Source organism: Pimephales promelas, chromosome 15 (assembly GCF_988280905.1).
Source record: "Pimephales promelas chromosome 15, fPimPro1.hap1.1, whole genome shotgun sequence".
In the NCBI taxonomy this organism is placed as follows: Eukaryota; Metazoa; Chordata; class Actinopteri; order Cypriniformes; family Leuciscidae; genus Pimephales; species Pimephales promelas.
The window spans coordinates 7595348-7623311 of record NC_142783.1 but is presented as its reverse complement, the minus strand read 5'-3'; the positions used below and the strand labels follow the sequence as shown (position 1 = coordinate 7623311).

At 36.6% G+C, this 27964-nt stretch overlaps 1 protein-coding gene across 2 annotated transcripts in view; it reads left to right on the top strand.

Moving 5' to 3' along the window:
* The window catches only part of tiam2a (TIAM Rac1 associated GEF 2a), a 128176-nt gene that overhangs the window by 7788 nt on the left and 92424 nt on the right, over positions 1–27964 (top strand). Inside the window, exon 1 of one of the 2 annotated variants that reach the window (XM_039650975.2) lies at positions 13360–13515. The exons of the other annotated variant lie outside the window; for it this stretch is intronic. The gene's annotated coding sequence lies outside the window, so the exon portion shown is untranslated. Of the gene's footprint in view, positions 1–13359; positions 13516–27964 lie in introns of those variants that run through there. 2 annotated transcript variants of the gene reach the window in all.

Genomic DNA, 27964 nt, shown 5'->3' with positions numbered 1-27964 from the left:
GCTCAATAAGACGTTTCACTCAGTGATGTCAAAACAGTAGTTAGGTTGTTTGCAACTTCCTCTTTATGCCAATTTTTTGTCTAATAGCGAATACACCTTTTATCCAATACTGTCTACATTGTCCAAAAAAAGCAACAATAGTTTATTGTCCATTCGGGATTTTAATATCTGATTGCTTTCTCAGTATCGCATCGCATTTACTGCTGTTTGCGAAGATGCGCATACGTTTTGTTTGAGTTGTTTCAAATAAAGTTTACCTGTAATATGTGTATCTGACAGTTCTAAGCCAGTTTTAAGTAGTCAACACTTTTGAATAGTGCTTTTTTTCAGGAAATAAACTTAGTGAAACTGGTATCACTTTAAAGTCCCCGTGAACCGGAATGTGCAAACGATTTTTCTCCAGTGCTGTGACGTATTTCCAAGTGAAACGGAATATTGAACAGAGGGCAGGGTTTTACTCTAGCGCTCCTCCTCTCCATCTCTCGCTCATAGCAAACTAACGGTTTGAGGGGAGTGGTTAAGCGTTTCCCCACCCAAGTTGTGAAACCTACGTCATCAGAAAAAGAAACCTTTCCAGACCGGAAGTAACTTTTCAGATTTTGATTAAAGATTACTAAGGTAAAACATTTTTTAAATATATTTTTACTTGCACGGATTAATTGTTCACCACAAGACTAGTAATATCCGCTAACAAAGTAAATAGTTTCAATTTTGATTTCACGGGGACTTTAATAATATTTCAATAATTCAGCAACACATTTGCATGTTCGTGGTTTTCTGATGTTGGTTAACAGTGACATGCAGGTAAATGGATAAAATATTGAATCTTTGTTTAGTACATTTTATAATTTTAAAAAATAGCACACGCACACTCAAACTGTGCAACATCAATTTATAAGCAAGCTTTCGGTCTTGCGACCTTCAGGCATAATTAAAAAAAAAAAAAAGTATATAGGGCTGCATGTATTATCATTATTGTTATTATTATATTGTTTTAACTGATTATAAAAAATAAGATATCAAATATTACATTTTTAATTTTACATGACAGTTGTAATTTACAACAATACTATATTTATGTTACACTGCAAGTATAATACTTGTCCAAAATTCTTCAGTTTCAAACGTTCAAATCTTCGAGCTTTAAAATTAAAGTTAATGCATACAATGACAAATACAACAAATGTTCTACAACATTGCAAGTTCATGTTAGCTAAGGTCCAGTGAATAATATTAACAAGTAATGTGTTAGTAAACATTGAAGTTGACACTTTTTAGAATGCTACATATTTGTCAGACACTATTATTGTAGAGTATTATGTTTTTTTTAATTCTTGCCTGAACTAAATTATTTAGCTAGAAATTACATATTAGATTATTGGGGGGGGGGGGGGGGGGTGGTTTCTGTTGTATTTACTTCCCCACAGAATCATGTTTATCAGTGCTTGAACTAAGATTAATAAATGCTTTATATGTATTTTTCATTGTAAGTTCATGTTAATTAATGGAGCTTTATAAAGTGTTCCAGTTCAGTTCCATGCTGTGAGAAGAAGCACAAGCGTTTGAGGGGTCGTTGACAGCGAATTCAGACCTTGCTATCGCTCTCAGCTAGAGACTTTGGTGGTCCAAAATCAATTGATTGGTGATTATCTGGATTTAATGTCTGTATATGTTTCACTAAAACAAAAATAATCTCAGTTATTATCTGAGCTCAATCACTCCTCAGAGTTTTGTGATATTTTGTAGCAGATGCGGAGCATAACCAGTAGAGGTCAGACTGACTCCTCGAGCTTCTTCAGAGATCTTGCAGGTTTTCTGAGGACAGTCCACTGGCCTTCCCGCACTAAACCATTAAACCTTACATTACAAAATACACACAGAAACGTGTCTCATCATGCCATCAACCACGTCTCGGTGGACTCAAGAAGCGTTCCTTGTAGAAATAAATGAACTAGCTTTAGCTTCTATTCAGTGACTTTCCATGATTTGAAGACCATGATGGAAAGTTTCCATGACACACACCCGTTGGGTGGTTTTATAGGACACCAACTGGTCCAGTCCATCAGACTGACGAATGCAGCGCCTCGGGCTTTGACACCTGGTTTTGTGCTCTGGGACAGAAGTCTGATTGTTTCCTTTGTTTGTTTAAAACAGATGTACATGATTTCAGCCCTTGGGCTTCGTCAATTTCCTTTCTGAACCAAAATTGCCCCAAACTTATTTGGCATGTGGTGGTTGAATTGGTCACACTTTACAATAAGGTGCATTAGTTAAGTTAACATGAATTAAGAATGAACAATATTTCAGCATTTATTTAAAATTTACTAATACTTTATTAAAATCAAATGTTGTATTTGTTAATGTTAGTTAATCACTGTGTACTAACATGAGCAAACAATGAACAGCTGAATTTTAGATTAAAAAAATACTGTTACAAATGTATTGGTCATTGTTGGTTCATGTTAGTTAATGCAGCTAATGTAACTAATGAACCTTATTGTAGAGTTTTACCAGTGAATTTGTAAAAAAGCACTTTTGCATACATAATATAATTTAATGACATAAATTATGCATGAGATATTCACACAATTGCAGTGTGTGATGAACATGTTACACAATATTTATTTCACATTAAACACAATGAACTACATTTTGCAAAAAAATAACAAAGTAAGAAATGGTCCAATGAGAAGTATCCTGTAGATCAACTTAATTTACTCCAATATAGGTTTACTCAACCACTGTTTGCTATGAAATCTTGAATTTCATAAAGTAAACAAGAATAAATGTAAAATTGTAAGGATTTAAGATGGACACTTAGGTTTACTTGATTAGCCATATATCACTTTTTATAAAAATCATGATAAAATGTGTGTTTCAAATAGCTTCCCTCAATAGAAACTACTGAGATTTGATCATAAAACAAAGCATTTCAATTGTGAGATAGAAAGTGACTGATGTTTCATTTTCCATTTTAGAATTCCATTTTACATTCAGGCCATAAATGGTCCAATGAGAAGTATCCTGTAGATCAACTTAATTTACTCCAATATAATAGGTTTACTCAACACGTGATTTGACAAGTAAACTCAACACAAGTACTCAACAAGTAAAGTCCAACATTTGGATGGCGAGATTCTTGTGACTTTAAATCTCTTCGTATAAGAGTAGTCTCCCATGTGGTTACTCCAATCTGGTCCATCAGTATTCACTCACTTATGGAGATTAATTATTCATGATCATGCTTATTAATGACGGCAAGCATCTGTGCTCCCCTGTGCCCTCCCTCACACTGAGCCAAACAAGTGCTCAGATTAGAGAATGAGCTTTGAGTTTCATCCTCATTTAACTAATTATTCATCAAAGCGTGAAATAAGAAAATGAACCTTTTTCCTGTTTGATTTCCTTGTGGTCCAGGACCGGATCTTTGTACAAAAACTCTTTGACCTGGCATATGATCTTTGGCCTGTTCAGAACTCAGAATAAATGCAGTTTTTTTTTGTGAAAATGTGTGTGAAAAGTTTGTGGCGTGAAGAAGAAGCTTAATTCAAAGGAACCCTGCACTCTTTCATTTAACTACAGTTAGAAAGATCACATTTAATGAGAAGTGTTCACTTCCTTTTTAAAGCAAGCTGGATTAGGCCTATTTCATGTTGGAATTTAGGAAACAAAAGGAAAGTTCCTATATGAGGCAGACAGGGAGGGTGAAATCTAATATTTCCATGTGATTTCTCTAAATTCTTAATTCAGGACCTGCACTTATATATCTTTCCCATATATTTGTGTGAGTATTTATTTATTTATTTTTGAGGATCATATACTCTATTATGATATAGAAAATAGAGCTCATAATTGAGAGGGAAAACAATCTTCTTTTTATTCAGAGGCCCAAATTGAGCAGGAATGTATTGCAATTGCTGATATTTATATGGCCTGAATGTAAAATGGAATTCTAAAATGGAAAATGAAACTTTCTATCTCACAATTGAAATGCTTTGTTTTATGATCAAATCTCAGTAGTTTCTATTGAGGGAAGCTATTTGAAACACACATTTTATCATGATTTTTATAAAAAGTGATATATGGCTAATCAAGTAAACCTAAGTGTCCATCTTAAATCCTTAAAATTTTACATTTATTCTTGTTTACTTTATGAAATTCAAGATTTCATAGCAAACAGTGGACAGTTTTAGAATTTTGTTCAAAGCACTTGCCAACAAATACTATCAATGAGATGTAGAAGATTGTGTACAACAGGTTTTTTAGTTTTGATCACGTTGACCATTTAGAGGCCTTATAACTATTTGTATCAAAATTTTAGGGTTACTACCATAAGGAATATCAATTCAGCCAACCCGGTCTCATCCCAAATCGTCATATAACTGACGTTTTGGGACGTCTTTTGACCATACGTCAATATTCGCCTTTTTAGGGCCCCCTTAAACGTCGGTAGATGAGGTTATGGGATCCTAACTCTACCCCATACCTAAACTTAACCCTAAACCTAACCCGTCACCTAACTGACGTTAAAGGTAAAGCGTCAGTTGTATGACGGCCCGGGATCGCCATCTACCGACGTTTAAGGGGGCCCTAAAAAGGCGGATATTGACGTATGGTCAAAATACGTCCCAAAACGTCAGTTATATGACGATTTGGGATGAGACTGTGTTAATTCAGCCATAAGAATTATCAATTCAGCCAAGTGCGTTTAATCTTTTTGCTGGTACTAACTACAGTATATGCATAGATTTTCAGTATCAAGTAATCGAGCCCTCCTCTCTTTTTGTCTGCTCATAAAATATATTTTTGCGTTTCATGAAATCTAAACTGTGATTATTTAGATCTTTCTTCCATCTCTCTCTCTCTCTCTCTCTCTCCCTCTCCCCCTCGCTCCTTTGGGAATCCTTCTTACATAAACACTCTGCATGAGCAATGAACCAGCTCACACCAATCTGAACGTGAGAATTGAATGAGAATGACATCTAACACATCTTTACACACACAAAGACCCTGCACACACACTTTAGAGGTATATGTGGGTGTGATGACCACGTCTCTATGCTGGCTATTTTATTGATCGAGGGAAGACAAAGGGAGAATGTCCCATCAGCTCATGCATAAATAATCTAGTCTTCCACCTTTCTGTCCTACACACACACTTAGAGGACAGCAGTGAAAATAAGAAACCCTCCTTCATCACAAATAACAGTTAGTTTACATGAACATGTGCCATACTGACTCTGATCGTGCTGCTTGTTTGAAAGGAATAGGTCGTGTTTCTGTCATTTATAGACCGTATCTGCAGACTCTGTTTACTCTTCAGCACATGAGAAATTGCTTTTCCTTGCGAAAGCAGTGGGAGTCACATTTTCGAGGGTTGGAACACAGTCAAGAAATATCCCTAAATGAATCTGCAAAGAACAGACATATTGTTTGATGTACTCTATTGACAACTGTAAGATTTCAGTCACATTGTAATAGAATTAACAACTAAATGTGTGAAGCATGTATTATGTTAATAATAATACAAATGACTGCAGATGCTTTTATTTCAAAAGGGACATATTCCATTTATCATTAACATAATCTTAAAAAGTCATTTAAAAGAAGACGAGTACAATACTGTACTCTTGATTTTGTTTATCTTTGAATAGTTCACCCAAAAAATAAATGAAATATTAGTTGTGAATGTCTAACTGTTTACTATATACTATCTAACTTTACAACTTAACCTTTGGGCTCATTTCATTTAAATGGTTTATAAGTGCATTGTTACAATTAGGACGTCCAGGTTAACTGAATTACTGACTATTTCTAAGTTTGTGTTCTCGAGCCTCCAAGTAACATTGTTGTGGAGATGAACGGCCAGAACGCATTAAAAGTTTTTTTGTTTTCAGGTTAAACGGTGTTGTGTTAGCAGCCTCTTAAGTTAATAACTAATGATTTTTTTACAACAGAAGTGAATCAATCAAAAGCTTATTAATCTGGACAATTACGTTATTTTAGAGCTGCTGTAAAGCGAAAAACAATCTCTGTTCCATTAATTTCCCATTAAAGCTGCTTTGAAACAATCTGTATTGTTGAAAGCACTATATAAATGAAGGTGATTTGACTAGAAGGTGACTTGACTGACTAACCCAGGGTTGACACTGGTGGAGCCGGAGAGATGACAGGACATGGTGGAGCCAGTGAGTTGAAGAGCTGAGGTGAAATCCAGGGCAGAGCCAAAGTATCCACACTCTGAGGCCTGTATTCTGCAGACCATGCTGGTTGTGGGTGGCCCAGAGACCGTGATCATAATAGGGGCTTTCGCACCGGGTAGTTCTAAGAAATTAGCCACCAGGGTGGTTCTCCGAGAACTGATGGTTCCCTTAAGAACATTCGCACCACCAGTAGGAACTCTGTTGTGACTTTTATTTTAATGTCGCTGAGAGCCTGAGATCACAGATCGTAAACTAATGAACATGGAGAATGCAAACACTGTCTAACAGCCCTGTCTAATACGTTATTAGAAAGAACTGTTAAATTTTAAATAGAAAGATTACAGTGATGACAAGGTATTAGCATATGCTGTGTGGTGGGTGGATATGCAGTGTTGCTAGCTGTGAAGAAATACATAATTATGTTTTGCTTTGTCCCCTCAAAGTTGTGTTGGATTTTCTGCTTATAGCGCAAAGATTAAGAGGCCCATCTATCACTGTTTTCCATGTTCATAGAGTTAATTTGAGCTAAATTAGTTCCTCAAAAAAGAGTTCCTAGAACTAAAATCGTTCCTAGATACTGTGGTGTGACCATCCCAAAAATCTGGGTGCTTCCGCCAATAGTTCTAAGAACTATAAAAAGGTTCCTCCAGTCCGAAAGCCCCTAATGGTGGAGCTGGAAGGCTGACAAGAGGCAGAGCCAGGGAAATGGGCCGAGCCTGTGGATCAGAAAGGCATTCTAGAATGGGTACTAGTGTGGGGACATTCTGTAGTCCACAAGTCTAGTAAGCAATTCCTCTCCTACCAGTTCTGGGACCGTGAGGGACTCGTGAGCAATCTCTTGCTCTGAGATGGACTATTCTGCAGGCTCTCGCTCCAGCTCAGGGTCAATGGTGGGCTGCGGCTTGGGGTTGTTGGCGGGCTCTTGCTCAGACTCAGGGTGTGTGGTGGAGGCTGGCGTTACCTCTAGGCTTGGGGTGTTTTCTGGAGGATTTGACATGGAATGAGGGGAATGGGCATGATGATGGTGGTGGAATAGACGTACTCATAGACCTACTCCATAATGGGGAACCAGCCAGCCACAAAGCATACTCGATGTACTGGAGAAGAGAGCAACTGGAGTCCCCGATAGGTATGGACTGCAGGAGGTGGTTGTCGAGCCCACTCCAAAAACATATATTTAGCATGTCCTTATTCCAGGGGAACTGATGGCACAGAACTGGTCCTCCACAAAATCTGTGACCCCTTTGATATAGAAGAATAGTCAGGAACTCACCGCGCCATCAAACTAGTTCAAATGAGGTGCATAGACAAAAAAAAAAAATCCAAATAGTAAAACACATCAGGGGAGTCCACACACTACCAAAGAAGTCATCAAATGAAAGAAAAAAATTATATTTTACTGATAAAAGAGTGAACATTTCGGTCACATGTGACATTTGTCAATTACAAGCTTACAATAGGTGTGTTGGACATCGGCTGTGGCTGGACCTAACCGATCGGCGAGAGTTACCGCGTGCAGGTGGGAGGCGATCATTCTGCGCGGAGTTGCCTGAAATCAAACAAGTCAACCTTTATTTATAGCGCTTTTTACAATACAGATAGTTTTAAGCAGCTTTACAGTTATAACAGGAAAATAATGCAACAAAGTTTGTTTCTTCTGTACAGAAAATCTAGAAGAAAATGTCTTTAAGTAAATTTACATTTATTCATTTAGCTGACGCTTTTATCCAAAGTGACTTACAATTGCTATATATATGTCAGAGGTCGCACGCCTCTGGAGCAACTAGGGGTTAAGTGTCTTGCTCAGGGACACATTGGTGTCTTGCAGTGGATTTGAACCCAGGTCTCTCACCTCAAAGGCATGTGTCTTATCCACTGCACCACCACCACCCCTGTAAGTTGAGTAATAGTTAATTTTTGTTGTAAAAAAGTTAATTTAGTTAATTCATATATATATATATATATATATATATATATATAGCAGGAGAAAACCTGATGTCATCGTCCAGCTCAGTTCTCATATAATGGTGTCAATGCAGAGAGATAATTAAATAATTAAATGTCCCAAACTAAGCAAGCCAAAAGCCAAAGGCGACAGTGGCAAGGAACCAAAACTACATCAGTGGCAGAATGGAGAAAAAACCTTGGAAGAAACCAGGCTCAGTCGGGGGCCAGTTCTCTGGCCAACGAACGAACGAACGAACGAACAGTGTGTGATTATGATTCAGGCAGCATTACAGGTCAGAAGTCAGATTGGATCAGAGCAATCAGAATATTATCCAGTTCCATCTGGTTGAAGATCGGAGTCATGCCGGTATGCTTAGTGCAGGAGCCATCTTAATTTAAGGAATCACATGGTTACACAGATCACATGATCAACTAACACAGACAAAAAAATCCAAACAAAATATTGTTAAGCATGCTACCTGGGGGGAAAAAATGTGTGAGAAGGAAAAAAGTGTCAACATACTAAATCAAAAAGTTAATCAGTAAACCCATAAAAATATGTACACAAAAGTTATCTCTATAATACTGTAGATATAAATAAAATTAGATAGTTTTAGAGAACAATAACTGTATTTAGGATAAACAAGAAGACATAATTCATAAGAAACATGACAATCGAATTTCATTCAATATCTTAGGATAGACACCATCCATATAATAAATCCACTTAGCTTCATATTGTATGAGTTTTTTTGTCAGAATCACCAGTTCTTCTTAAACTCTCTGAATGCCACAAAATCACGTCAGTACGCTTGTGGTCGGCAACCGCATAATGTCTGGACTGTCTGTCCTTCTTCTAGAACTCCTGTGCACATTAATGCAGGTCTTTTAATTGGCAGTTAGTCTTACTAATATATTATAGACCACATGGACATTCAGAGACTGATTAGTTTAAGAAGAGCTGGTGATTATAACAAAAACTGTTACAATATGAAGCTAAGTGGATTTATTATATTGATTGTGTATATCCAAGGAGATTCAATTAAGAATTGGCATATTCTTCATTCAATGTCATATTTCAGCTTCGATTGTCATATTTATTATGAATTATATCTTATACTGTATATTGTGAGATATAACTTTTTATGAGTTTATATTTATTGATAAACTTTGTGATTTAGTATGTTTACACTTTTTTTCCTTCTTTCACTTGATGTCTTTTTTCCTTCTTTCACTTGATGTCTTTTTTTCAGGTAGCCTTCTGTACAATATTTTGTTTAGATTATTTGCTATAGTCTAGTTTGGTAGATCATGTGATCTATGTAACCATGTGACTACTTAAATTAAGATGACTCCTCCACTAAGCCTTGTAAGCTTGGCATTGACAAAGGTCACATGTGACCAAAACATTTTCCTTTTTTTTTAACCTTCAAATGGTCTTTGTTTCCTGTTTACACTTCTGGGCTTCGACCTTCTATACCAGGGGTTCTCAAACATTTTGGTGCCAGGGACCCCTTTCAGGGGAAAAAAAATTCCAAGGACCCCCCTCATATTTATAACAGTTATTGAGCACAAAGTTAATGTGTGAGCGGCAAATGAAATATTTTTGCACAAAATGAATGGTCTCCACCCAGGGTACTATGCAGGAATTCCTAAATAGCCTACTGAGGTAACGAAAGTGATCTTGCTAGGAATCACTTAGGATCCCTCACTTAGGAATTTTTGATGTTCTTGATCTACACATGTGCATTTTAAGGTGTTTTAAGGCCCCACAATTGGATAACTATAGATTTAGTAGAAGCATGTCAGTCAGTGGCATAGCCTACATTTTTTTTTTTTTGTCAAGATGTCACGAAACACAATCACATATTCCAATCAGGAATGGCCTTAAAAGAGAAATGTTTCAATAATTAGGCCTATTCTGCACACAAATAAAGCCCATAAGCCTATAAATACAATGATAATGGCATTATGTTTAATAGGTGCGTGCGTTGTTAATTTGAGCTACTGTAATTAGCTAAAAAAAACATACAGTATATGTTAAATATATGAATCCATAATGTTAATCTCATGGGCACAGTATTTCTATTGACCTGCTTTTTCCTTTGTTAAAGTTGAGCTTGATTAATACTTTGCAAACTGATTGTTTCAGTCGTTTTTTAAAACTTTTATCTAAAACAGCTGTTTAGTTTATGTTAATTAAGGCCTACATCTTATCTCGCACTTTATGACCGTTGACTGAAACGTCGTGCGGGGAACCTTGAGTTCACTCCGACTCAAACATTTTGACATTGACGAGCTATCGTTGTTAGTCTGCTGAAGCACCTCAGACGAGAAGGTCAGTATCATCGCGATGTGCATCCTTGCAACCTCAGTTGTGGGTACGGCCCTGTCACTATGCACTTTTATTTTGATAATGATCAGACTTCTAATGTCAAATCTACAGTAGCAGTGCTAGAACTGACTATTGTGCGCGCACGCGAGACGCCGGCGCGCAATTACATGGGAATTTTTCCTCAGCAGTGGAAACAGGAATACTCTTATTTATGATCATAGATAAGACAAGAGTGCATCATCCGAAACGGTAAAGTGTCCATTTTTTTATTTGTGTATAGGCTACATTATAAATGACTACAAAATGTCATGCCTTTTAAAAATACAGAAAAGAACCGGATGCGGGTTCATGCCGTCTCTGTCTCCTTTCTGGCGCACGTCCCGCAAAATCAACAGCAGCGAATAGTCTACTTGACGCAAAGACATAGATTATCTATCTATAGAAAACTTTAAGTGTCTACTTTGTATTGTTTTATGTTAAATGCTTTATATAAGTTACTTAGGAATAAACAGCATGTTTTCAGATGATAAAGAAAACATGACTTATAGCATGGAAAAAAACGTTAGGTTGTAAATTATTTCGCGGACCCCCTGGCTTTAGCTCGCGGACCACCAGGGGTCCGCGGACCCCACTTTGAGAACCACTGTTCTATACGACCCCAACAATTGATTGAGTAATTGTACAAAAAATATACATTTTTAATCATGCAAATAATATATCATTTTTTTGTTTACTTCTCATCATTGATGCTGTGTTTTTGGAGATATAAAGTACTTTTGTATCCATATACCACACAATTCCTCAACTACACCATTAGCTTGCATATGAAATATTATTTTTTTATGATACATTGCATTTATCTTCTAGTACTAGCCCTTCATTTCTGTGAAAAAATGTTCAGATTTATGCCGGATTTTTTTTTTTTTTTTTTTTGACACATGAAGAAAATATATTTAGTTTTTTCACATGTCCCATTCATTTCAATGTGGGGTCATATTGACCCCGAAGACAAGAAGTGAAAGCATTTTGTTTACTTCAGAACAACCGAATCAAGCCCAGTTTTTTTGTGTGTATAGATAGATAATGTATGAAAAGTCACAAAATCTTATTCCACTGAGATGAAGGGAACCTTTTTTTTATAAAGTAAAAGTCGGTTGGGGTCGTATAGACCCCATGACCCGATTGAGGGCTACATCTTGTTTTTGTCTCGCATTTGAGGACTTCTTCTTTGGTAGACAGTGTGGACTCTCTTGGTGTGTGTTTTACCCCTTGTGTTTTAATCCAGTTTTGTATTAAAATGTCTTAAAAGGATAATCCATCCAACAATGAAAATTCTGTTATTTATTCACTCATCTCTCACTTGTTCTGGAAATTGTCAAATGAAGTGCATTATGGTGGGAAGTCCATATAAGCTTTATCACTGCTCATTTTGGCTCATGTTGTTGGTATGTCACGAGGGTATTGGATGCACTCAAAAAGTTTGCATACTATGTGCACTATATATACTGCAACATTAGTGATGCTATTCCAATCAAAGCCACAGAACCGGTGCTGCTCATAAAATCCTCATGAAAGACACCAAACTTCCCAACTAAGAATAAAGGATCATTTGAATACAACTCATTTGGGTAATTATTATTATTTTTTAAATTAATAGTATGATTAGGTCTGAAATAAAGATGCAGTTTTAACATGCTAATTAAATTTGAGCTGTATTCTGAAATCTTTTTACATCATTTATGTCTTCTACTTTTGTGGCTGTTCAGATGATTGGATTAGAAAGTGGTTTGAGGTTTTCTGAGCGCCAGCACTGAGAAAACCTGAGCTCTATTTATCATGTCAATTCACATGCGTGTACTATAAATCAGATTATCTTGTGCACAAAGCAACACAAGCTAACACAGTATGACTAAAAAAAACGTATAAACACTTTTGCTTTCATTCTTTGAGGGCATTAATATTTATATAGCATATAACTATATAGGCTATTTGTGTGAAGAAAGTGCAGACTTCTGTCAAACTGTCTTGAAACAGCATCTTTCAACTGCAAGCTTGCTGCACTTCCTTGAAGATAACTGTTACTCAGACATAGACCTTTTGTTTCAGCATGAATTCTGATCTAATAAACAATATAGGCTACACATGCATGTGATGGGCATCTGACCCAGAATAAATAGCGCTATCTAGAAAAATTGTGGATGGAAAACAAGGATTTCATAACTGGAGCACAATTCTGACCTGGAACTCCCAGACGGGTATGTTGTTTATTACAACTATGTGATTGTCCTTCTGCTTTTTATTGCAGAAACAATTGATAAAATGGCAACTTTATTCAGTTTTTCTACTGGCGAAGCAAAGTATTTGTTTAATCTGCAACTTACATTGTACTGTGCATAAATGTCAAGGAATTTCCTCACAAACCACTCTGTGGTGATAAACTGAAGCGTTACCATGTGAGTGTATCAACAGTGAGATATATGGGAGAAAACATAATTTATGTTTCATGTGCAATAACTTTTAGCTTTTAACTTTTTAACTTTCATGTGCAATAACTTTTAGAAATTGGCCTTACACCACTGTGTAACCTCAAAACCTTCTCTCAAAAATACAATAAAACTGCACAGCCTCAAACCTAAAAAATTAAAACAAAGAGTCAGTTTAATACAGGAGTCAGTAGCTACCTGTCACAAACTGCCATTTAAATCACCTTGATAATGTAACCCAGCAACCAAACACGCGTTACTCGGATAAACATCGTGAACTCCACTCCTCCTGAATTGTGATTGGATATTTTCTGGAGAGAATCTAGTTAAGTTTGCGACAGCTTCAACCTGATTGGTAGACTGTGCTGTCTGTTAAGTTTAGGGGCGTGACATCTGTTCACGAGGCGTTGTGAGAGTTGAGGAGCTGGAGTTTGTGTGCTCAATCTTTTACAGAGGAGAACTGGATTAAAACTTGAGTTGTTGCTCTCAAAAATAGCACATAGAAGCGCATATGTTCCAAACCCATCCAGTCGCTGTGTTTTATATGGTAAGTAAAAGTTATGTGTCTTTGTTTGCAGTAAGCTATTTTATCAAATCTAATTTCTAGTGGTTGTTTTTCGTGTGGCTTTATCTCGAGCGGGTAACGTTATTTTGTTTAACTAGAGAAACTAACGTTAAACTAGATTTTATTTTCTTTTATTTCCTTTTCATTACATGGGTACATGGTTTATGTTTATATGAAGCGCTAAATGTTTTATAAATATTGCATTGTCTAAAATTAGCACGTAAGTTACATGAACAGAAGTGAACACAGAAACGACTGTTCTACATTTCAAACAGCTCAGTGAATTATTTTTGTCAGCTTGCAACAAACGAAATAAAACGCTTTTTGCCTTTATATAAGATAATTTGTTCTATTAAAAAAGTAAACAGACAATAACCAGCAATATAATAATAATAATAATAAAAACAAACAAACAAACAAACAAACAAACAAACAAACTTAAAGTAACAAGTATAAGTTACATTTTAAAGTAAGATTTGGATTTACTCAGAAAAATGTCACTTCCAGAAAATGAAAATGTATGCGTCAGTTGATTTATTGTTTATATATTATGTTGTTGGTAACCCTTTACAATAAGGTTCATTAGTTAACATTAACATGAACTATTAATGAGCAATACATTTATTACAGTAGGCTATTTATTCATATTTGTTAATAATAGTTAATAAAAAACAGTTGTTCATTGTTTGTTCATGTTAGCTCACAGTGCATTAACTAATGTTAACAAATACAACCTTTCATTTTAATAATGTATTTTTAGTACATGTGGAAATTAATATTAACCAAGATGAATAATGCTGAAGAAGTATTGTTCATTCTTAGTTCATTAAAGTAATTAATGTAGTTATTAACTAATGTTAACTAATAAACCTTATTAAAAAGTGTTACCATGTTGTCTAATATTTTGTGATTGGTTGTTGAAAATGTTTAAAACCAGCCGGTACCCTTTTTTGTGTCTTCACTACATGTGGAAGAAAATACTGGATTAATCTTGTTTAAGGAAATAATGATGACATGGAGAATATTATATTATGTGTTGTGCCTATTGCATGTGCAAATAAAATGATAAACGGAGAAATGGCAGTACTAAATGATGTAGTGACCTACTTCTGTTCTGAGGCAAATAAGCAAACTGTAATATTCAAACGGCAATTTGTATTTGGCTGTGAAATAACTGGATGGCAAATGTGTGCTGATCATGTTCTTTTTAGGTAACATATCTAGGTTGCAGTACACATACCTGATAGGACAGTCAGTCTTGCATGCTAGCATGATTAAAGTTCACCTTTGGTGGAATGGAAAGATCTAGTCTAATGGAAGGGTGTGTTGATGAATTAGAGAATGTAAAATAATAGTTTACAACCTCAATAGTGTGTTAGTGGTTACTGTGGTCTAATATGGGATTTGGGACCTCATTGAACTAAATTGATGAAATATCTCCTATTTCTTGTGTTTTTACAGTTCTCGTATGCTATTTGGACTATGCTATACCTATTTAAATTGTGGAGTTTTGAAGTCTTCAATGTTACATATCTTGAGCTGCCGTTTTAAAACACTAGTTCAATTTACTGCCCTAAGGAACATTTCAAACCTATTTTTACAACTCGCCCTCAAAGTTCCTGGCCCTAATTCTGTGAAGCAAACCGCTCTTTGGAAAACCATATATCATGTCCACCCTTTACACATTTTCCCCATATAAGGTGGTGTGTGCTGTAAAATCTCTATTGTACAGTGGTTGTGTGTAGATTCTACGGGACAGTCATTATGAATTTCTTTTTGAATTCTTTTAATGTTTACTATCTCTAAGTCCTGTTAACAAGCCTGTTAAAATGATAAGGCATTTGTCATTCTGTGAAGCTTGAGTCTCTTATGTTTTGAGTCATTAGGGTAATCTTGGTCTTTTTGATGATGTGTTTCTGTCTTTTGGAGATTATTTTTGGTTCAGAAGTATTTGCACAAGGGCAGCCTCTGTGCACGTGGCCAATGTGTTTAGAGCTGGCTATAAAAAGCAGGTGAGGTAAGACGGGTGTTGAATGTGTCCTGGAGCCAGTGAGCCACTGTCTACTCTAGAGTCCAGTCAACGGTTTTCTCCTAACCTTCTTTCCAGGCTGTCTAAGGACAGACTGCCAAATCACAGTCATGTTTGTCTGACAAGAAACATATTTTCTTTTTTTTTCTTTTTCTTTTTTTTGCTTCAGACTGTCCCACTGACATCTTCTTGAAGAAAACAAATCCCTTTATAAATTCTGGTTTGTGATTTACCTGAGAGACACTAACCTACAGTAGCTGAACATTAGGTCAATATACTGTAGTAAATGGGGACTAAATTTAAGTTTTCTGAATATTTATACGGCTAATTTAAACTAAATACATTTCTTTCATGTTACATCTCAGGGGTTTGTCAGCATGATTTATAAAACAATTTCTGTCGGTGGAGTGTGAATTGGCCTTTAGTGAGTTATTAGAGATTACTAATGTCACTGGGCACCGGTTGGCCTTGTGAGTTGTGTAGAAGTAGCTCTGTTAAAGGGATACAGTACTTCACCAAAAATATTGTTTCAAACCTGCATGGTCATCTTTCTTCATGAGACCAGAAAGGAAAAGATATTTTGAAGAATGTTGGTATTGGTAACCAAACAGTTTTGGTGCCAAAAATTTCTCATAATATCTTCTTTTTTCTTAAAGATGATTCAAAGTAAAACAGTTTGGAAACAACATAATAGTAAACAATGACAACATTTTGGGATGAACTGTCCCTTTAATGTTAAACAATAAGGTAAGGAACTCTATTGGAAGTAGTTAGGGTCATCACGGTACAATTAACACAGTAAAATATTGTGACTCTCAGTACCAATTTCAGTACTATTGCAAAAAAAATGTTGAATTAGCCTAGGTACTAAAAAATCACTGCAGTTTCTGATTCCACCTAAATTGTGGAAATCGGCAATGGTTACTCCACTTCTAAAGGGGGGAGATCCCTTAGATCCAACTAATTATCGTCCCATTTCCAGATTGCCAGTCTTAGCGAAAGTTTTTGGATCACTGATAAACGATCAATTAAAACAATTTCTATCAGTTAATAATATTCTCCATGATTATCAGTCAGGTTTGAGAACAGGACATAGCACCATTACTGCAGCTATGCTAGTCTCTAATGATATTATTTCCTCCTTAGATAATTAAAAGTCATGTGCCGCATTATTCGTTGATAATTGGCTTTATGCCCAGTTGCACTACTTCCTGAACTTCAGCCAGCTCCTTGTTTCCTGTCTGCCATTATTGGCCAAATTGATTAATTCAGGTGTGTCTGATTATTGTTGCCGTGACTACTGAGGTCAAGCACACCTGAATTAATCAATTTGACCAATAATGGCAGACAGGAAACAAGGAGCTGGCTGAAGTTCAGGAAGTAGTGCAGCTGGGCATAAAGCCCATTTGAATATAATGATGCATTTAAAAGGTAATGGCTAAACATATCTTTACAAAAGTTCACAATGCTGCTGCAGATGCAATATAATGTGGACAACACTGAATAAATTAGTTTTCGTCAGGTTAGATACTGATAATTATTCTCTCAAACCTCTTTATCTAAACCTCTCAACATAACCGCGGGACTTGTGCGTCATCCATGACTGTAGTCTCTTAACACTTTTCACTCGTGTTTGTAGTTCTAAAGGAATCCTCTTCTAACGTGCGATGGTTTGTGGGCAATATCAGCCGTTAGAGTGTGCATCGATCTACTCTTCAGATTCTGACCGGAAATAATAGACCATCCAGGGTCTCTTTGAAACACACTCATTTCAACATACTACGATTACTAATTCTATTTTCGAATACTATTTAGTATGCGAATTGGGACGCAGCAAATATCTTCAGGAACACAGGTTACAATCATGTGAGTTTTTTTCAAGGATGGAGTTAACTCTGGAGGACAGTGGCCCTCCTGGACAACGTTCCCCACCCGGTTTAGGGGGTGATTTCAGAATCAGCCCCAGTGTTAACTATTTCTATGTGAACAACCCTTTTGTGTATGGTGATGGATTTTTTTAAAAAAAAATTTAATATATTTTTCTCTTCTTTTTTTGATGAAAGCTGTCTTAAATGAATTGGTTTGCTTGGTAACAGTGTTAAAATGCTGTGGTCATAGATTTTGTAGTGTGTATGTGTGTGTGGAAGGAGGCAGGGAATGAGAAAGTGATTGATCTGTCCAATGTGCATTCAGCTGACATTTGGTTCTGCCGCCGTTCTTTCAACACTAATCATAAGAGTAAACACAGCTGGGACAGGAAGCTCTGAAATAAAGTGCTTCATTTCTAGGACAGCCTCTATTATTCTCAGTGATGGATATGTGGAGTAAAGCCTCAAGCCAGAGGTTCATCTCTTTAAATCCTTTTTCTTGTCTTTTGTCTAAATCAAACTATATTGACTGATTATAATGCCTTGACTGACTGAGGGCTTGAGAAACCCTTCAAAACAGTTTACTTGAATGGAACAAACGTCTGGTCTTGGTAGGGGAGCCTGTATGCATGAAGACTTTCCAGGATAGACCTTATTTACCCATTTTCCGCTGGTAATTAGATGCATTTTCAGTGATCTGATCACAGTGGTCAATCAAAGTGCATCACTGTTTCCACCTGGTATTAACAAACATTTCAATTGCATCGCTTATGACCATTTGTGTTCAGATTTCATTGTGACACCCTCCTCTTATTTCATTACATTCTACTTCAATTTTGCAGGAGCACTGCGTACAGCGTATATTGAATGAATGAACCATGTTACCATGCTGTGCCAAGAGATTCACAGCAGACAATGAAGAACAGACAATTTTATACGATGCATTGCAGACGTGACTCTCGGCAGGTAGCTTTAAAAATGCTCTCAGCAGCTTAACTTCTGTTATGTTTTCAAATAACAGAGGCAGTCAGTGGATCAAGCTCTTGTGGACTTGTTGGTGACCACTGAGCTTCAGAAGGACTATAACGTCCAATAGTTATATATAAAATAGTAGTTCTAAAAGTGTTTGCTATGGTACTGAAATTGGTACAGAGAAGAACTATGAAACTTTACTGGTATTGGTACTAACTACTAAAATGTTGGTATCGTGAAAACACTAATTGTGATTGTGAAAGCATGTTTGTGGCTATGGGAGGCCGACATTCACTTGTCATTTGAGAAGCTTTCTCCTAATCCATGTCGGCTCAGCCTCTATTGCCTTAAGACGTGCCAGGGAGAACAAAGCCTTAGATGCACAGGTTACAGAGAGATGGCAAACCATAGGGTGTTCAGGAGGATTTGCCCCTCCTCTAGCTGCTTAAGTAGCGGTGATTGTAATTCCTCCCGTCCGGGACTGGGTTTGAGTGTGTGATTTGCCCTGAGGGATTAGATTCTGAGGGTCATCACTATCCCACCATGCCTCAGACTCAACAAGCCTTTTGTTGCACTCTCCAGATGGGCCCTTTTGGACTAAAATGTGAGGGGGTTGTGGTGTTTCACTGCATGTAATGCCACCATTTGTTTTTACCATATATCTGTGCATTTGTTTCACCACTTATAAGTATTACTTATTGATTTTATTAGAGCTTTCTAGCAAAGGATTGGAATTAATAGATCTACTATCTCAAAGGACTCAAGGATTGTTCAATGAACCCGGGTCATTCCAGTCCAGCACCATATCCTTTAAGCCAAACACACCTTGTATTGCAATAAAAAATACGCCTGTTATCTGACTGGAAGCAGTTTAAGAAGTCATCCAGTTGTCCTTCTTCACAAACTCCGTTCTTCACATTTTGGGTCAACCTCCAAATAGCTCATGACAGGAAAATTAGGAAAATTTTCATAATGAAAGATTTATTTTTCCTGTTAAAAAGTGCTGTAACCCTGTGGTCTAATGGCACATGGAGACTTGTGCCAGTCTGGAAACTTTGGGCCCAGTTGTTATTTTTTTGGTTTAAAACTGATTCACTGGTTCCTAATGATGCCGTTTTATATAATTATAGCCATGAACTGGTTTGTGCCATCTTGTTTTCAACTCTGCACTCTATATTATTGGCTAAATTTAAGTTGCTTATTCATATCATTTATTGTGATTCTGTTAAAAATCTGCTGGATGACTGCATTTTTTTACTATTTATTTTTGCCATAGTGGCCGTGAGTTGGTTAAGTCAAGTCACATTTATTTATATAGCGCTTTTTACAATACAGATTGTATCAAAGCAGCTTCACAGTGATAACATGAAAGTAATAATATTGTTGAACATTAAATGTCCCCAGTTGTCCAGTTGGTGTGGTCTTCATTAACAATCTACTGTATTTCCATGAGTAGTGTCTTTTTTGACTTCACCACAGGATTCATTACTTCATTCACACGTAGGCATCTTTACAACTGACTCGTTTGGAGCATTTGTTTGTAACCTGCCATGTTTCTTCCTTAGTTTCATTTGGGCATATATAAGCAGCATGACAATTGTGCTCAGATCCACACAAACATAATCAGTCACAGATTGACTGTATGAGGTTGCCTCAGCTCGAAAATGAACTCTGGAGCATTTCTGTTGTGGTGAGAAAGCAATTCAGCCCAATGGACCAATGAATCAATAATTCATAATCATAATTCATAATGGAAAATGCATTACTTAAAAAGTAGCAGTGTCTGTTTCTTTGGGTGTACATTTTTTTTTGTATGACTCTTTAAAACCAAAGAGTGCTTCTTCATCTTAAAATGTTGTCTAAATGCTCTTCTTCCCTTGATCCTCATTCTAACTGAAAAGAAAACCAAGACGAAAATGCAGCATTGTAACAATAATCAAGTTTGACTTCTGGTCAAGGCAGCCACAAGCGTGAACAAATGGTACATGGAGCAAACACTTTCTTGTCTTCTCTGTGAAAGAACAGTTTGACCTGTGCTAACCTCTCAGCGCTCAGGCATCTGTTTGTCTGCTCAGTTTCTGTGCAGATCTGCATCAGATGTCCTGTCCTGCAGGAGGAAGATATGAGAAATGAAGGCACCCCATTGCTCTTTTACAAAACTTACCAACAGTAGACATCGTAGATGTATAAAAGTTTTAAATGAAAAAATGTATCTCTTAAATCTAGTATTTGTGTTTGTTATTTATTTTGTGCTAATGTATGTAGTATTGCGCTGTTAGCGGGTCTCGAATCAACGCAAGATGTCAGCAGCATCATAATGAGACATTAGCGGCTTCACTTTTTCTACAATGGAAGAGAGTGAAGGTGCGTCGTCCATCTTTTTTTACAGTCTATGGTAGCAACATGTGCTAGCGCCATGTGCTGTCTTTGTGGAGACATGTTTGTGTCACGCTGTCTATGAACGACACCATATGAAGTTCCTTTGAAGGCAGCAAGGTTTTGCAACAGGGTATTTGTTTTTATAACACAAAAATGTGTTTTTATTTTCTGTTGAAAGTCTAATATGTAGTTGCATGTTAATCATTCAAAGAGTATGATCTTGATTTTAAACTCCCATTCAATCTTATTAGTGAATTAAAAAAAGCTTTTATTTATTTATTTTTTTTCAATTATCTGTTACATAGTTCAGTGTTTGTTTCCATGTTTGTCACATTCACAACAATCTCCCTCTGTGTCTCTCTGGTGTGAAACCTGTCCCGACTCCTGCAGTTTGGCTCTGATCCGTAGTCATTTATAACTCACTGACTCAGAGCAGTCTGGATGTGTTTTCATTCGAAATTGGTCTCATTTCACTGCTCAGTTTTTGAGGCTGATACCCTGGGGATCAGTACATTACATGATTCCCCTTGTAACACAGTATACTATCAAGTTGAACATCAGGCATGAAACATTCTGTTAAAATCACTACTCACGTACAACATGGCAGCAGTTATAGCTCTATATAGTTGTGCCTTTTCCAAGTACAAGTATTTTATCATTTTTCAATATTTGATAATATTTTGTACTGCTGCCCATGTCCAGCACAATCTTTTGTGTAAATTAAAGTCTTCTAAATTAAACTAAAAAGCTAAAAAATGGACCTTGTTTTGGCGAATCTACCCCTCTCAGTCTTTGCTGTGCATGTCAGCATGAGTAGATGCAACAAAGATGTTGATGCACAATGAAAACACACTGTACTGTAGCTTTCAGAGTTCAAAACTTTCTCCTCGTTCCCAAAAGACCAGTAAACTATGGCTCATTACAAACTTTGTCAAGTTTCAGACAGGTATAAATAATATTTATTTAGTAATTAATTAGTAGTTATTTTTATGAAAAAAATTGTATTGTACAATATGATGAATTTAATTTCACTTGAACAAATATATAAAACGATATACAGAAGTTATTTTTGTTTTAATTTAGTCATTTTTAATAAATAAGATCCATGATGCAAATAATACAAACAATAGGACGAATACAATAGAACAAAGATTTAAATGAAACTTTCGGGTGCAGTAGGTTTATTTAACATGTAAGAAATACTACAGAAATTATCAAATATATATATATATACAGTATATATATATATATATATATACATATAAAACAGTGCATCATCTTCTCTGTACGAATTAAATATACATTGATTCTTGCCGACAGTCTTTGTCTACGGTTTACCAATAACAACTGACTGGGTCATTTGACCAATCGCCGCAAAAATACTTTTTTTGGGAAAATGAATCGTCGAACGAATCATTTGGGAGTCGTTGAGCAAATCAGTTAAAAATAAATGCATATTATAAGACAAATAAATGTTTTTATCCTTGCATGCACGTTAAACAGTTTTTGGGAACTCCTAAAACAAAAATAGGAACATTTCAAATGCTATGATAGGGGCTCTTTAATGTCGCTGACGGCAGCAGGTATATTAGACTTCTGACACTTTAAGACCGAATGCACAGACAGAAAATACTAAAACATCCGTTTTTTGCCCAACTATTTGTGTTCATTCAATTTACAACACTGATTGGGTGAACCCAGTGTGAAACGTCAGCTAATAAATAATTGTTAGCCCAGGAAAATTAGGTTTAGGATTTGAATGACCCAGGGTTAACTGTCAAGTGTGAAAAGCCATGAATGATCTGTCACAAAGAAACCATTGGGTTTCTCCTGTATTAGTATCCAATTTGATTGAAAGAAGATAGTAAATCTACCGTACTGCTGGCTTAGGTTTCATTTCTCACATAGTCAAATCTGATCTCATTAGACTCAGAATTACTGCTTGAACCTGTCAAACATGCTTCCAGGCCTAACTGCTGTATATTAAGCTTTAAATGACCACCACAGAAAAAGAACATGATGTCTTTGAATAACATCCACAAAAATAAACCACATTTATCCAGTGCAGGGATGCAGAGTTTTGCTCCAACCCTAATCAAACACACCTGAATGAGCGAATCCGTGTCTTCAGAATGACTAGAAAGATACCGGCAGGTGAATTTTTATCAGGCTTGGAGCTAAACTCGGAAGAGGAGAGGTGTTATTGTCGTCTGCCGTCTGCTATCTTACACTGCAACCCGTAATTGATCAGGCTAAATTAAGAAGAAAAAAAAAAGTTCACTTCAGATTTCATCTCCACTTACAAGATGGATGAACAAAGAAAAGACGCTATAAACATCTGAAGGCAGTTTTCAGACATACTTTAGGACCTGGATTTGACTAAACTACATGTGTTTATGGGAATGCTCATCCTTTGAGGGAAATCTTTTGCAGTCCAAGATCAATATCTGATTAATTCAAAATGTATCATGACAGTTGATTTTATTTTTATTAGCCTGACCTCTAGTGAAGTGTTCTATGGCTGTTTTGAACTGAATGACAGATTCAGCCTGTGAGGAGAGGTTTTAAAGATGCATAAAATATCGAGCTGAAAGAAGAAAGCTCTAAAGGCTCTTTACAAATAGATCCAGCAGTCTTCAGAGATGAGCCATGCAATTGTCTGTCTTGCTGTGTTAGTATAACATCTAACCTTTTTGGTTCTGGGCTATCAGGTTGTCTTCATTACTGCTTCTTGATGCGTGTGTGTTTGTGTTTGCTTTTGTTCATGAGGACCAAGCGTGCCGCACAAGCCCTCAAAAGTGAAGCCAAAACGTCTCGATCGCCCCCCTGTGACCGGACCTAGTATAGCTCATAACCTCCGCCTCCCCACGTTATTCAATGAGACGCAAGACCAACTAAACAATTAATTTACACTTCACATATCCTTTTTCCAAAGACAGTTTCTGTCATTTACTGTAGTTTCTATCACGTTGATGTAATTTCAAGTGTTCGTTTTTAAAATAAGTTTGTTTTTAGTTGATGATAAAAACGGTGCTCTGACATCATGATTGACAGCTGTGATTGACAGGTTCTCTGTGCGAGGTTGTCACTGAAGCACCAGCAGACTTTTTTTTAATAATGTTGATTATGTGGTTAGTAGTTGTATTTACCTTATTTTAACAAGGTTCTGCAATCAGCGGACATTATTGGAGAAGAACGAAGCAGACAGATGACACTTAATGAAAGTGTGGGGCGTGAGCTTGCGTTTGATTCAGTGAGAATTCACCTTGATTTCGCGGCTTTACTTCCTGCTCACGACTGCGCATGACTGGTCCGGAAACACGCAAGTGCGCAGACTCAAGTTCAAGATGTCAGCGTCATATCGAGACACTGGCGGCTTCAGTTCTCTCTGATAGAAAAGAGCGAAGGGGCGTCGTCCATCTTTTTTTACAGTCTATGATGAGGACCCAGTAATTAACCCAAAGTCAATGCTTCCAATTGTCAGTTTATTACAGTTATTCTCAGATTCCAGTTTATTAATAGTCATTGTCCCCACAGCAAATTCAGAATCCTGAAGGTAAACACTGAACTGGCAGCCGTAAGCCAGTTCTATGTGAAACACAACTGTAAGTGTTTCCATGCTACACTCCCTTCCACCATTGTTTGGAAAAACAGATAGTTCTTCTCCAAACCATTGGTTGATCTAAAGTTAACACGTCGACACGCTCAAACAAACATTTTTCAAAAGTTTAAAATTGCCTCAGTCACACTGGTTACACTCTTATACCAACAAATTGCTTACAGTTGTCTCTGCACATAAACTGGATTACATTTTGTAACAGCCCGAACAATTACACAAAGAATCACGTGTAAAAAGGATAATTTGACAGCACAGAAAACTCAGTGATCTCTAAGACTCTAGAGTGCCTTTGCTCTCAAAAAAAAAAAAGAAAAAAAAAAAAAGACAATGAATCACTCAGTTGGAATGCTGGAAATTCAGACCCTGGTTTTGTTCATTGAGAATGAACAAAGTCCCTCAATGCTAGAACAACTACCGTAACTTCAGAATGTTTTCCAGAAGAAATCTCTGAATGAAAAGGGCTACACATTCAATCAAAAAATGACAGCTGGTTTATAAAAGCTATAAACTGCCACACTACCACCATAAGCTCGAAAGCCATCTGTACCAGTACTTTAAACCGTATCAGCTAAGAATGAAAAGTGATCTGTGAGGAGGAGAGAGTCCTGATTTGTGTCTGACCTCTCCTAATGGGTCAGTTGTAGACCAGTCTCCTCTTCTCAATATTTCTGATAGGTGACTAAAGGCAGCATCCCACATGCCAGATTAACACAACACTGGCTATGTGTTTATGTACAGCATGTTTCGTCCGTTAGCGCTAATTGAGGTCTGGATGGCTGACTACAAGGAAGTCAACAACAAATTGTTTGTGGTTTCCTAGGCGTGTGAAAGTATAACTTTTTTTTTCATAAAGCAAAAAGAACTTGGAACATTTAAATGCAGTAAAACAAGAAACAAAATGAATAAATACAATAACTAATATTTCAAACAGATTAAAGTTGAAGGATTAGTTCACTTCTGTTAACTGTCTGTGTTTGGTCTTTTACATATTTTTGCTCCCATTTCTCTTTATCTATCTTCAGTCTGAGGTCTTGTTCCCACATGGATAATCTGGATGTACATGACTCCTGAGAACCTAACTATAACATGTATAAGAAGATATGTGTCCTCCACTTTGGCTTGGTTTAGATGCACATTTCTCCAGATTAGTTTGCTCTGGCTCAGCAAATTCTTGTCCCCGGGTGGGCGGTACGTATAAAATTCCTAATTTGCAAATATTTATAATTGCTTGCACTTGCACTTGTCAGTAATATCAGTAAATGACATTAGAACGCCATCTTTATATTGATCTTTATCTTTCCACACACCGTTCTCAGTCCAGAGTCGAAAGCTTACATCCTTTCAACCAGGCATAAAATGATCATTCCCCCATATTTGGCTAAATAAAAGACTCTTTTTTCCTTTAGATGAATTCGTACTTTCGCACAGACATTTATCATGTTCAGTACTATTGGATTAAATGATATTCCATTCAAGTTTTTCTGTAATATTTTTTGTATTGGTTAAAAAGTTAAAAGGAATCTTAGATTTGACAAATTTCACTTTTTTATTTCTAGCCATTTTGGAGGAGCACTTACCGAAAAATGCAACGTTATCATCGAGGTATGATAGAATATTTGGGAGTTTTAATCCTCCTCTATCGTATGGTAGGTAAGGCAAAGATGTCCGGACTCTTGGGTGTTTATTATTCCAAATAAACTGGATAAACATTCTTCTTAAGATGGTGAAGAAACAGTTGGATGGGAACCAATGGTTTGAAAGTCAAAATTTCAGTTTCAATGCAGCTTTCATCAAAATGAGATTTTGATGAAAATGAGAGGATTAGTTTTTCAGCCAATCTCACAACCTTAAAGCCTGACCTTTCCAACAATATGATTACGTAATGCAAGAAGTCGCGGACGTGCAAGACAAGTATTTGTGTTTTAAAAGTATATATTTGTAGTTTTTTTTTTAGAAAATGAATCTGAAAAATCTTATCTTTGGCTAGATAAGACCCTTATTCCTCGTCTGGGATTGTGTAGAGCCTTTGAAGCTGCATTGAAACTGCAATTTGGATCTGCAACCCATTGATAACCGTTGAAGTCAACTATGGATAAAAATCCTGGAAATCCTGTTTTCCTCAAACCATAATTTGTTTTCGACTGAAGAAAGAAAGACATGAACAATTTGGATATTCATCAGTAAATTATCAGAACTTACTGATAATTAACAAAAAAAAAAAAACTTTTTTAGAACATGGAAATGTACTTTTTTCTCCATGACAAGCTGGTGTCAAATACAGAAAGTTGTGAGACCCGTTTTGTTGACAGGTGACTGCATGGTTTCTGCTTTTCTCAAAGCGCTACCCACCATCAGAGGGGGCATTATATTCCCATTCAGTCTTTCCGGCATGCATCTCATTCATGTTGGGGTTGTTTACATCAAAGTGTGCATGCAGCCTTTACGCAGAATACACACTGTGTTGTTAGATTTAACTGGTTAATGACAAAGAAGCATTCAAAAATCAAAACAATTCGTAATAAGGTTATCTTGAATCCATAATAACATTACCTTGCATGTTCATTAGCATCATGCATCATGATAGCATCATGCTTTATACCACTAATAAGACTCAAAATAGCCCCACACTAACGCAGTAACATTATGAGGCTCCATACATGCAAAACGAAGCATTGAGAACTTTGTAAGTGTACAGACCGTTTAATAAGAAGATACTTTATGAAGACAGTTCACTTCGCGTATACAGGCAGGAGCCATCTTAAAAAAATAGTCTCAATAAAAAGTCGATCCCCGAACGACGCGCTGAGTGATCTGAGTGAGCTGTATGAAGTTCAGCGAACTTCTGAACTGTATGAACCGCTTTCGGGGATCGACTTATCGAGACTATTTTTTAAGATGGCTCCTGTCTGTATACACGAAGAACTGTCTTCATAAAGTATCTTCTTATTAAATGGTCTGTACACTTACAAAGTTCCCAATGCTTCGTTTTGCATGTATGGAGCCTCAGTATGTTTCTGTGTTAGTGTGGGGCTATTTTGAGCCTTGTTAGTGGTATAAACTAGCGATTTCTTTTACTTAGTCAATGCCCCCAGTACTAGCATTATACGCTAAACAGTTTTTAGAGATAAAACTCTTTACATTCGATTATCAAGAAAACAAATCTCAGAGAACGATTGACTAGGCACCGATGTTTTATTAGACCAAAGGTGATTGTTCGCCGGAGTTCTCCTTTAATAAGAGGAAGACTGGGGCCATGTATTGCGAGATTTTGGGGAACAACCTCCTTCCCTCAGTTAGAGCATTGAAGATGGGTCGAAGCTGGGTCTTCCAACATGACAATGACCCGAAGCACACAGCCAGGATAACCAAGGAGTGGCTCTGTAAGAAGCATATCAAGGCTCTGGCGTGACCTAGCCAGTCTCCAGACCTAAAGCCAATAGAGAATCTTTGGAGGGAGATGCTGTACCAAATATTAACACTGTACCAAATATTAACATTGATTTTCTTAAGTGTTCAAATAATCATTTGCAGCTGTATCATACAAATAAATAGTTAAAAATAGTT